This window comes from Pocillopora verrucosa, chromosome 1 (assembly GCF_036669915.1).
Source record: "Pocillopora verrucosa isolate sample1 chromosome 1, ASM3666991v2, whole genome shotgun sequence".
NCBI classification, from domain to species: domain Eukaryota; kingdom Metazoa; phylum Cnidaria; class Anthozoa; order Scleractinia; family Pocilloporidae; genus Pocillopora; species Pocillopora verrucosa.
In genome coordinates, this window is record NC_089312.1 from 7,046,885 (window position 1) to 7,059,450 (window position 12,566).

Below are 12,566 nucleotides of genomic sequence, written 5' to 3' on the forward strand. Positions count from 1 at the left end.
TTTAGTATTGAGTGTTCATGAGACACCTTGAGGCTTTTTCAGAGGACTCAAATGCATTCTTGCAGCAATTCCGACAAAAAAGACTTACAGGTATTCACTAACTTACATCAACGATACGATCTTACCAGCATATCTTCTTTTTCTAGGGTGTCCAGTTCCCTGCCGGTGTACCACGGCAGATGGAATAATGCGCGCAGTTACCCGCATTGAATGTAAAGGAAAACATTTACAGTCTGTTTCACGTCGCTTGCCCTGTTCTACAGAGAAATTGTAAGCATATCAGCTCTTCTTTTTTTTTGGAAGGGTGGGTGGGAGGGGGGGAGGGGAGGGGGGAGGAATGCACAACTAGAAAAGGCTTGAAACATTCAACTTTAATCAAGGATATTGATCCCCTATTCAGGGATTTGCAAGACAACCAGATAGAGGAGCTCCCACCTGGAGTCTTCGATAACAACACCGAGTTGGTCACCTTGTAAGTAGACGATATATTTGCTTACGTTGATATTAAAGCGCGATGATTTACGTCTTGCTAAATGTCTGACACTTAGTGAGATAAAATGAGGCAGGGAGAATACGAAAGGTGACCTTCCTTCCAGATCTTCTCTCTATAGTTGTATGACTTCACCCACCCCTCCCGCCTCTTCCCTCTCTTTACCAATACAGCAGTGATACTCTCCTGTGTGATGGCTTAACAAAGTTTCAACTCTTCCAGATGGCTATATTCCAACAAGATCAAGAAGTTGCGAGATGATTCATTTTCTCAGTTAGTCAAGCTGCGGGACCTGTAAGTGCCAAGTTGCCATCATTAGCTTTAAAAGCCCAGAATAGATTCAGGAACCTGGTCTTTACTAACTCGGAATAGAAGTTATATGCAGTGTATATTCTTTCCGTAGTCTCTTGGGTGACAACCCAATAGAAGAGCTACCACCGAGAATCTTCACTTACAACACCGAGTTAACAGTATTGTGAGTAACACATTTATTCGATCATATTTGAATACTTAATACAACTGGATAAAGAGACGCATTTTACCGACTAATGAGGAGTTCAAACCTCAGCCATTCGAAAGGAATATTTGAGAAAAAAATAAAAAAAATAGATAGATAAAATAGATAAACTACCACTACCCCTATGGACCATAAAATATCAGCGTGCCACTCAGACCGACGAAGCCGTCACAAAAATTCATTACTTGAACCTTTAAGGCAACTACTAACCTAGCCGCAGACAAAACTGCTATAAAATACCTGTATATGGCCAGTGTCCTCCTCTAGGAAGACAAGCTGGAACTAGTGGGACTGGTACGACTGAACACAACTAGGCAAGAATCAAAGTAGTAATGGTGCTGTAAAAGATCAAATTTGTGCTTAACATAGAATGGCTCTCGAAATGTAACGGGTGTCCCAAACATTTTACGGAAAATTATCACGAAATTTTAAATTTCTCTTGGCCAGATAGAAAAGGCACAACAAAAATACACGAGAGGTGAGATTTTTAACCATAACCAGGATGTATCCTCGATCAACAGACTCGATACGACCTGATAGAAGAACTACCACCTGAAGTCTTCCAAAACACAGGGATTATCAGTTATTTTTCATAAGAAATGAGCCATAGCTTCCATTTGACCCGAGGAAATTCTCCGTTATTTGTCCATTGTGTTCAAGGACAAGTATCCAGGCATATTGTTAAGTCAAACAGTTACACTCTGTTTATTGTACTTTATATTATTTTTTTAACTACCATTTTATGGTCGAAAACGAAGGTTCATCTGAACAACTTTTCGACGTGAATTTGTAATGAAATAAATTTCTTTTGACTTGCGGATTAAAATCAGATAATGATCCTAGCGGGTGAGTTGCAATTTTACCAATTGGAGAAAAGTTGATTGAAAAAGATTCAGCCTTGGATGGGATTCGAACCCATGCCTCCCAGATACTCACTGGGCGCTGCTACTAACTGAGCTAGAAAGCCATACGTTAGGAGTGAGGAAAATTTGCGAGGATTCATCTCTTTCGTGGAGAAAACTTATGCTCTTTGGAATGAAATAAATCAAATAGAGCCATGATGGACGCAGGTGAGCTGAAATTTCAGCAATTATCGAATAGGCCGGAAAAAAAGAAAGGAAAAAAAAACTCGTTATTTGACCTGCTAGGATTTGCCTTGCTCAAAATGTGAGAGGAGTAGAGAAGTCTGGAAACAAGTTTGTTTGTTTTTCTTTTTCCTATTTCGAAAGATCGATGTTTTATCAACACTTTGAGTGTACTAAAAAATTGTTTGAGGTCACTAATTTGCTAAATTTAGTTTAGTAAGGGACGTCACAATAGTTTTTAAATCTTGTTTAGACTTATTATTCAGTTTAATTTATCCAACCAAATTAAAAAAAAAAAAAAAAAAAAAAAAAAAAAGAAAAAGATCGCAAATGAAAAACTCGAAATCATGTGTTGTTTAGAATTACAAGATTGACTTATTATCCTAAAGTCACGGTTCTGAAGTTTACCAGAGATACGATCTCAATTGTCCTATATGCCAAGACAGGTCAGAGGAATACAATCTACCTTTTTTTGCTTTTTAGATTCCGAGTTTAAGTTATGCTTCGAGTTAGACTTTGAATTGAACTTCTTCTTAACGTAAAAAAAGAAAATAATAATAATGATAAAAAATATATATGGGCCTACGTGGAATTGTAGAAGTAATTATTTCTCCAAGACGAGTTTCAAAAAACCTCAGACGTTGAAAACTCACTTCTCACAAAATTTAATTGCAAATTTCTTTAAGCTGAAAAGTTACCTTGTTATTAAGAGAGGAAGAAAAGAGAGGTCAGGAATAATTTGAAAATGACAGTTTTGAACATAAAGAAACCGTAGGACTCTTTTAACTTTACTATTTTTGAGCGTAGATCTTTACAGCAATAACCAGGCTTGATGGCTTGAATAACTTATAAAATTCAATGGCAAGGAGTACTATTTGGATTAACACAATGAAAATGCTTTTCAGTAGCAAAATGTACTGCATAATAGTTAATTAGAGCTACAAATCGCACATTTTTGTGAGTCGCCGGATTTCCCGTTTCAGTGGTATGTACCATCTGCAGTTACTTAGCATTTTCCAAAATCAGGTACTCGAGATTAAATGCGCTAGACCATTATTCTCTAAATGTACTTGCACCAAGCGTCCAAATATCTTCCAAAGTTTGGAAAAAAAACACTCACGCAGACATTTTCAGCACAGAAAGAGATCAGCCTTATAAGGGGGGAAAACAGACCCCCTCGCGTCTCCTGAGGGAACGCAACAACAAATCAACTTTCATAACTGGAGTAAAAACAGCAATCATGTTGAATATCACCCATACTACTTCCGGGGTCTCTACTTAATTCAGAACCTCAACAGGAATTTTTATTTATAGAAAAATGAACAAAGAGCAAAAATTAAATTAAAAAGAAGAAAAAAAAACAGAAAAAAGATTTACGGTAGCGTAAACGGTGAACATTTTAAAAATCACTAAGGTTGTCACCTTTTCTAATTCGTAGCCAAATAAATGTTTTAGTCGCCCGTCGAATACACTAAAATTCTCCGGGGTCACTACTTAACTCAGAACCTCGACACGATTTATTTACTATGGAAAAATAAAAGTAAAAATTAGAGATTAAAAAAAAAAAAAAAAAAAAAAAAAAGAAAGAAAAGATTTTCACACAACCACAACACCAAACGAACTGAATATCGAACTGAGCTGATGTATCGAGCAAAGGAATGGATTCGCATTGCTGCAGCAAGAGTTTAAACGTGTGATGCTAGAAATATCGTTAAATTAATTTTAAAGTTTATTTAAGGTAGCCTAAAGGGTGAGCATTTTAAAAAAATCACCTTTCTTTTTATAACCGTCTCTAATTCGCACTCAAATAAGCGTTTTAGTTGTCCGTCGGATACACCATAAGAATTGTTTCATGCTCAACCTCAATGATATTTGCTACATTTTTATTTTCATGGGATTTGGGACACAACCAGCCAGAGAATCTACTACATGGAGTCTACAATAGCAATACTGAATTGGCCGTTTTATATAAAAAAAATCAAAGCATAAGTTTATGTTTGATATTTAAAGAATGTATTCGACTCTATTTGTGTTGAAACACCACTTGCACATAATTTTGTCAATTACTGAATGTGAGTGAAATTATACTCACACCGGTTGTCGTCAGCCTTGAGGCTAATTAATTGCCGGAATATTTAAGGTTAAGGCTGCCGTATTTTTTTCTTAAGATGTATATATGTTATTTGCCGGCTGGGAGGTCCGTATGGTGAAAAACTGTGACCACGGTCTTGAAAATGGTGCCCTCGGCCTACGGCCGTATTTCGGTCTATTTCAAGACCGTGGTCAAAGTATTTCGCCATACGGACCGACCCTTAGCCGGTAAATAACATTTTTTTTTTTTTTTAACTCGACGAAATTCTTTCCGAAAGAACCCGAATGATTTAGGGCTGTAAATACGGCAAGATCTTCCATGAACTGAACAATTTTCGAGCGAGTAAATGGTGGTTAAAATAGAGGTGATGCAAATTCAAGAGAGATGCCTCAGCGAAACATTTTCATTTCCGTAACGATAAAGGTGATTTAAAAGGCTTCCAAACAAACTTTGAAACATTATTTCTACAAGTATCTATCACAATCTGACACCTGTCAATTAGAGAGCGCGTAACAAAAAAATGCGTAAGAGTAGTTTGGCAAGGACTGTCTCGACAATGTTTTCTTCAAAAACAGTCAATGATCTAATGGAAAGTATTATTCACTCTCATCGACGATTCATTCATATACGAACGAAGATTTACCTTTGTTCATTGAGTAAACGGCGAGGAAAGTAATTGTGAGTAAATTCAAATTTTTTATTTTGAAGTTGTGAGAGTTTGCTCGTTTGTTTGCTGCAATGGCGTGTGTAAATCTGGTCTTTCCTTCACAAAAACTAAATTTGAATGGTACACTCCAACGAGACACAAGGGGATTTAATGCAGCCTTTTCTCAAAAATTTCCTTCAGTTTCTTTGTGCAATTTACTGTACAAACGTCCAAATTGAACGGACTTGGAAAGACTCACCGAGAGCGTATATTTGTTGTAGAACTTAAATTAAAACTTCGCTCGCTCTTTCACTACGAATAAATCGCTTGAGAAAATTCAGTTTAACTGTAACGAAATACCTCACGTTTTAACTTTCTAGGTACTTTTTGTGGACGATTAAGATTAACTGCAGACGGTTTTTAGGCCGCTTGTCAATCAACGTAATGACACTATTGTTTATACAAATTCATTCTGAAACCAATATTTTTCTGTCAACCAAAGTGGTTTGAAAGAGAGAAAAGAGAGGATTCATAAGTTATTTATCGGTTTGAGATAGTGACTGACTTGTTTGCTTAAAAATACTGCCCAGCCGGAAAAACGAGATATATTTATGAAAAATGGCAACGACTTGGGATGTAATGGAAAGCGTTACCGTGGCCCGTGGGCAGAGATAGGAAAATACTGACCGGGTAAAGAACCAATTAGATTGCAGGATTCGTTACCGTGCCCTCTTAAAAAAAAAAAAAAAAAAAAAAAAAAATATATATATATATATATATATATATTTATTAAATCAGTAATGGACCGGTTTCTCAAAAAACACTTATTTTGCAGGGGGGTTTGGAGCAGCAAGATTAAGAAGTTGCGTGGGGATTTATTTACTCCATTAGTGAAGCTACAGATTCTGTAAGTTAGGAAGCTCACTTTTATATCGATCCAATTTAACTTGAAAGGATATTAGCTTTTGCTTTAGATTTTCCCACGCAAGTGACAAAAGGAATGACTTGCACTTCGCGCCCAACTCGCGCTTGCTTCTGTGCGCCTAAAAACCCAAAAAATCACGCCGGTTCTGCAGGCTAAATGGTCATCTAAATATCGCTTTATTCTTGTTATCGGGATTTGGATTGCATCTAGAACCTAGAGCCTGATGATTTCCGAGGGTAAAGATCAGAGTTCAGATTCCGACGACCGATACACCAAAGAATGTAAGCCAGCACCTTGAGTAGGATTCGATTTCAGAAGTTGTAGAAATTAACTAACTCTGGTTTACACTTTTCTGGTTATTCCATATTGAAATAGAGTGCGATCGCAAATTTACATGTTTAGCGTGATTTACGAGCTCCATGACGAAAAAATAAGTTTAAAATGCATGCAGTTATGAGGCTGCACTGGCGCAACAAGCAAACTGCGTGTCACTATACGCACTTGCAAGTGTGAGTGTGAAATACGTGTAAATTACACGAGATCAGTCAATTACAACTCATTAAATGTGTTTACTGAGACTAGTGGATTTACATTTATTCGTAAATATTTAACGAGCATCGGCTAGTTACTGGACTTTGTTGGGTTCCTTATTAATCAAAACTGCGATAGCCAAGACTTGGAAGATTTACTTGCACTGCGTCCGCTTTCCTTCAAATGGTTTCTTCCGATTGCCAGGAGATCACTTAAAGTTTTGATGATTATGGAATGGATATTTCAATTCTAAACACCCCAAAATTGTGGAGTACTCCTCCGATCACAATCATTAAAAAGAAATCGCATGTTGTGAGTCGCCGGGCTTCCCGTTTCATTGGTATCCACCACTTACAGCTAATTGGCACATTCTTAATGTCCAGTACTCGAGACTAAGAGCCTCTTCAAATGAGCCCGGTTTACCGGGATGGCTGCCTTACGGGGACGAATTTCGCCTTGGGTTCATATAAGAAAATTCAGCCCGGTTTCTGAGATGAGAAAAGGCCGAAGATCCTGGGGACGAGTTTTGGCGCGAAATTAGAAAAACGAAACAAAGATGGCGAAACGCAACCGAGTTATTACTTTTGTGCCTATCATTGCTTTGGCAACCCTTTTAGCTGTATCACTGCAGTTAAACGGGTTGCTAATGATGTGGAAAATTCATCAGGCAAAGAAAACGATGCCATTCGGACCGCCTTGTTGCGGAAACGAAATTATTCGTTGTGTGATGAAACTGCGCTGCTACGTCATCGACCATTTAACGCATGCACTATTGCGAAGAATTCATCCCGCTAACCGGGATGAAGTGTTCCTATGGCAAAATTTCTAGTTTGCAGATTTCTAGGATCGCCACGGGGAAAACATTGCAACTCACTAAAAAGAGAGAGATTATCGCTTATTTTTTTTTTTAATCCGAATCCGTTTACTACTTGTCACGTGGAGAGGTGAAAAACGCACCTTGAGCTGTTGTGTTAGCGAAAAAATTTTCAAAAAACGCTATGACACTTTTTATAGGATCTTTAACTGCTAACTAAAAGATCCAACTTTACATTAGAAATCTGTTGTAGATCCTGACTTGTCGTCCAAGACGTGTAATGGCTCCTAATAGGAAAGTGGACCGTCTGTTAAGTTCAAGAATGCTTGAATCTCCATCTTCTGGTTCCTCGTCTTTGTTTGTACTTGAGTCGTACTCTGGGACCTCCTCCCCATTCTCGGGGTCACTCTCAGCTGTTTCAACTTCCTCTTCATTCTCGTTTACCACAGAAGAATCCGAACCTTCAAACAAGGCCAAGTCGACCCTGTCTTCCGATATATGAAGCTTTCTCTGATAAAACATTTCCGACGTCGTTCCACGTCTAGCCATGGTTGTTTCCTAACGGTTTGTTCTTTGCCGAACGGCAGCTCCATACGTTGAGGTGTAATTACGCATTTCTTCTACTGCCTTTTCTGAGAGTTTTGCTTCTGGAAGCCGTGGAATAAAGGGAAGTGTAGCTAAATGAATTTCATGTTCTGTGTCGGGGTACCAGGAGCTCTTTTCACCTTGTTGTAATACACTGTCGAAGACGAGAGCCGTTGAGCACTCTCTTTTATTGTATTTCGAAGGTCTCTGCTGTATTCCGTTTTTGATAGTAGCCGATGTTTGATGTGGCTGGTAGAGCGCAGGCGTTCAACGTCGAGGGTCATGCAGCTTAGGTTAGTGGCATCAAAAGAAAGCGAGGAAAATTTTGAAGACACTTACTTCTTCTTGATCTGTTGAAAGGATTCCTCTCTGAACTGGCGCAACGTTACATCGTGCGTTTTGTGATTTGTAATCGACTTGGCTTTTACATGAAGTGAGTTTTAATAGAGTTATGCCTTGATTGTGTGAAACAAACAACTTGTTGTTGTTCACACAAAGGCTGACAACAGAATTCCAATCGTCCCCATAGCCAATGATGCGTTGGACATTTATCGCATATAACCCAATACCCGTCATACTTGAGCTGTGCATTATGTATTCTCTTGGAACAAGATAATACACACTAAAAGCTCTCGGTCAACTAATGCAGTCGCCTGAATGTGCGCTTCGATAGCCTTGTCCAAGAAGTTTACTTGGTGTTTGTCGTGTCCAAGTGATACATATTCTTCCTCTTTCCTCTTGCTGGCCACAGTGCGTAACTATTTCACTGATGCGTGACATGACGAAAGTCTCGTCTGTGACAAAAAAATATATAGTCATACTCAGAAACAACCTATTTCTGACGATCGGCCAGATCCACGATCCTAACTTCCTCACGAGCAAAATAAAAAAATCCGGACCCAAAAAAGGCATGAAACTGCGAACCGCTGCAATTTTAGGATCTGCAAATCCGTTAAAATTTCGCTCTGAATCCTAAATCTGGGCAAAATGATTTTCAGAATCCGCCGATCCGTTGGCCTATTCACCCCTCTCCTTGAAGTGTTATAGGCAACCGAGGATTAAAATGCTACATAACGGGGCCCTGGGCAATGAGCTTCTTAGACTCAACAAAAGCTTTGTCATGTGAGTCAGTCCGCTGGATGGGGACGTCTTTGTTGGTTAATTCTCTTAAATCCTTGACCACATCACTCAAATTTAGACAAAACCTTACAAGGGAATTCAGAATTCGGCATACTTAGAATTGCTTCTATCATGGTTGGGCTGGGCTGACCCCGTAAGGGTTGAGCTGGAATCCCGTAAAAAATCACTTTTGGGGTTTTAAACCTCTTCTCTGCCGGGTTCAGCTTGAGTAACACTTGTTGCATTCGCAGCAGAAAATTGTGAAGATTGTCATCATGATCTTCCTCGACCTCCTCATGTGCTATTACACATCCATGTTTAAGAACACGATCAGCAATGTTTAGTTCCAGACACTTTTCATTACTACCAGGGCTTCCTGCTGCCTCGTTGGATATTTCTCGTTTCCGCTGGAGACTCGCTAGGGCAGACGTAGCCACCAGTACCTGCCAAAAGGAGTATGAGAGATTGTGGCTAAGCTTCATTAGTGATCTGAAGTATTTTGGTGAAACCAGATATCGCTTCAGCTACCACAAAATAATTTGCACTATTCAGTTGTGGCAAAATTTCCTCAAAACGGGGAATTTACCTTTTCGGCGTTCGATTTCATGTGTAATATCACGTGACTTTTGTTGTAAGCAAACCGCGAAAGTTCGGACATTGGGTCAACTACCCACGACCCGTGTAGGGACTTCGGCATTTTTTTGTAGATAATTTCCATTGTCGTGAAGCTTATCTATACTCAAAATTGATTTCTTTGAAGTGCAATATGTTTGATTATTAATCAAGCAAGATGTTATTCCGCTACCGCAGTTGAAAAATTGGTTCTGCCAATGAATTTAAATTTCGAAAAAGACGACACCACCTCCTCAAACCATTCAATAAATTGGGAGATGCAAATTCCCAAATCATCTTTCCTAAAGACTGTCAACAATTTGAACGCGTCGCTGCCGTTTAGATTGTGCGACATTTTTAATCATTTGAGTACCCCTCAACTGATCCGAAAGGGACTCGCCGCTTACATATCATTTTAAGATAAATGCCTATTCATTGATGGTTATGTGGAATTTTTGTTAACAACTCCGTTCAAACAAGAGGGTGTTCATGTAGCTTAAATGCAGCCTTAAAAGAAAGTCAACGGACAAGGTAGAGGAACACTAAGATCTCTCTTTTATTCTGTCCTTCGTGTACACAAACGACACACCTCGATAACATGACCCTTTCCACCTTTGGCTTCTCAGCTTTTGTCTAACTGCTCCAGGAAAATGGAAACACTTGAACGAACCACTGTTTGCGTTTATTAGACAGAATTGCGATATTGGTAATCGTTTTTGCAAGCATCATAGGCGCCTCTCTTTGTCGTAACCATTCTGATAGTATACTTGGGGAACTGAAATCGTACTCGTTCATCGCGTATGAATTGGTTTTAATTTAGGGAATCAAGACTTGCTCGCGTTTCAAAGCGATTCGAGAGCACTAATTTCCCATCACACATACCTCTTACTAATCGAGTTCGAGGGCCGAACTTTTTCCGCTCGGCACAAGCGCGAAGTGCGAGGGAAAAACGAGGTTCCATAATTTACGGTACGGACCGAGAAAAACAAGGTTAGTAGGATATTTATAATATCTCTTGATTCAAATAAGAGCGAAAAAGATTTCAATTCAAGCGGAATGGCTATCGATGATTAACGCGCGTCAAATCTTAAGCACGAGAACATTTTATTGGCTTCCATTAATAAAAACTGGTCTATGAGGCGTCAAAAGTTCAAAATATTCATTTAATACCCATACTTTAGAATAATGCAAGATTACACGGAAGTAACGGTTTAAGTATGCCATGGTTTTCTGTAAGGAAGTGAGAGAGAACGTTCTATAACCAACACTTTTGTCGAGAGTTTTTTTGCTTGTCCCACTCAAAAACTCGAAGAATCCGCCTCGAAAGTTTGGGATATCGCCTTCTGAGTTTTGCTCGTTTTCTTCGTTGGCGTACTTTTCCTTAAGTCTGTTCGAATTTTTGTTGAAGAGATATTTTGGCGATCAAAAAAAACTTTTGAATTTAGCGGGCCGTACAGTGAAATACGGCACGCTAAATGGACTAATCATAACGCACGTTCTACCCGAGAGATGTAACGAGGGGTTTTATTTGGTAATCTAAGAGCTTAACGCCCAGATAATACCTGATCAGATACATCACTGTTTGCACGCACAACTAGTTTGATTATTCCACTCCAAAGCGCTTCCTGCTACATTCTTCGTATCTACTTTAGCAGTAGCGAAATATCAACTTGCTCGATAAATAATAAAACATATAATACAACGAAAAAATCAATTTCGAACAAAGAAAAGCTTGACCACGGTGAAAACTATCTACAACAAAATATCGAAGCCAAAATTTGGGTCGTGGGTAGCTGAGCCAATGTCTGAACTTTCGGAGTTAATTTACATCAAAAGTCACATGACACTTCACGTGAAACCTAACGCCGAAAATGTGGATTGGATGCTTGGGGCCTCTCACTGCTTTGTTAATGGTGTTTGATGGGTCTAAACAGATTCTAAATATTTTCTTGCTTCTCTAATAGTCATGTCATTGCACCAAGATGTTGGCTTATATTGTCAGCATGTCTTTCCTTCGCTTTCCATCTTCTCAAACTGCTCTTTGATTTTGGCATGTCTTGCTAGCGGCTGCCCCTAGTCATGGACTAGGGTAACTAACGTGTTTAAATTAAAAGAAAAAGGCTTCCCAAACTGTCCCAACCCGGTATACACATCAGGAAATAAACCCACACAAAAGAAAGAACCCACACTAGAGTAATCGTAGCAGGGCGGGATGGAAACAGTGTGTTTGGATGCGAAATAATCAAACGTGTGGTGCAAGTATTGGTTCTTGTAGCATAGGGATGTCTCGGGAGTGCGAGGTCTCGGCTGTTGGCAGCTTTACTGAGGCTTCAGGATGGAGGTTTGAGAGTGTTTCGGAATGAAATCTGAATGAACTTTTCACAATTTCTTCGTGGATCTCCCGTAAACGAAAACCGCGGGAGTTGACCGCAACCCCTTGTCCTGGCAAGGACACCATCGTCAGTTGTATTTTGATTTCTGAACTCCAGGAAGCGTGTTATTTGGCTGGAATCTCACTTTTGACACCATGTTGGGGAAGAGAAAACACTACGAAAACAGACGCCACTTCTTTTCAACACCCCACATGCTGGGCCAATCTATAACAACTTGAGGACATAATACATTATCTATTCCAAAACATTAACTGAGAGCGGGGCACTAGCTGAGAAAAACCCTGAGTTTCAAGGAACAAATTATGTTCAAGGGCAAATATACAAGCGTTTTGTTAGTTACCTAAGACAATTTTTGAAGTGCGTCCAATAAATCATTTAAAAGCAATTTATTGTCGAAAACGAATGAAATAATTTTTTTTTGGACCTGCAGACTGAAAAATGAAACAAAATTATGGTCCTTGCAACTGTGCTGCAATACAGCCAATTGAAAAAAAGAAGCCTTAAAAAAGTTAAAGCCTCAGACGGGATTCAAACCCGCGCCTTCCAGATATTTATTAAATGTGACCATACGACCATATCCACTACCAGTGCAGATCATATTAATCTCAAAATACTTTTAAAAATATGTTTTTTTCAAGGACAATTCTACCTTTATCTTCAAATCACTGTTTTTCAATTTACCAGAAATCTGATTTCAATCGTTAAGAATTTCATTTAAATTCACCTTTCATGGAGTTTTTCTCCTTACACAAGACCA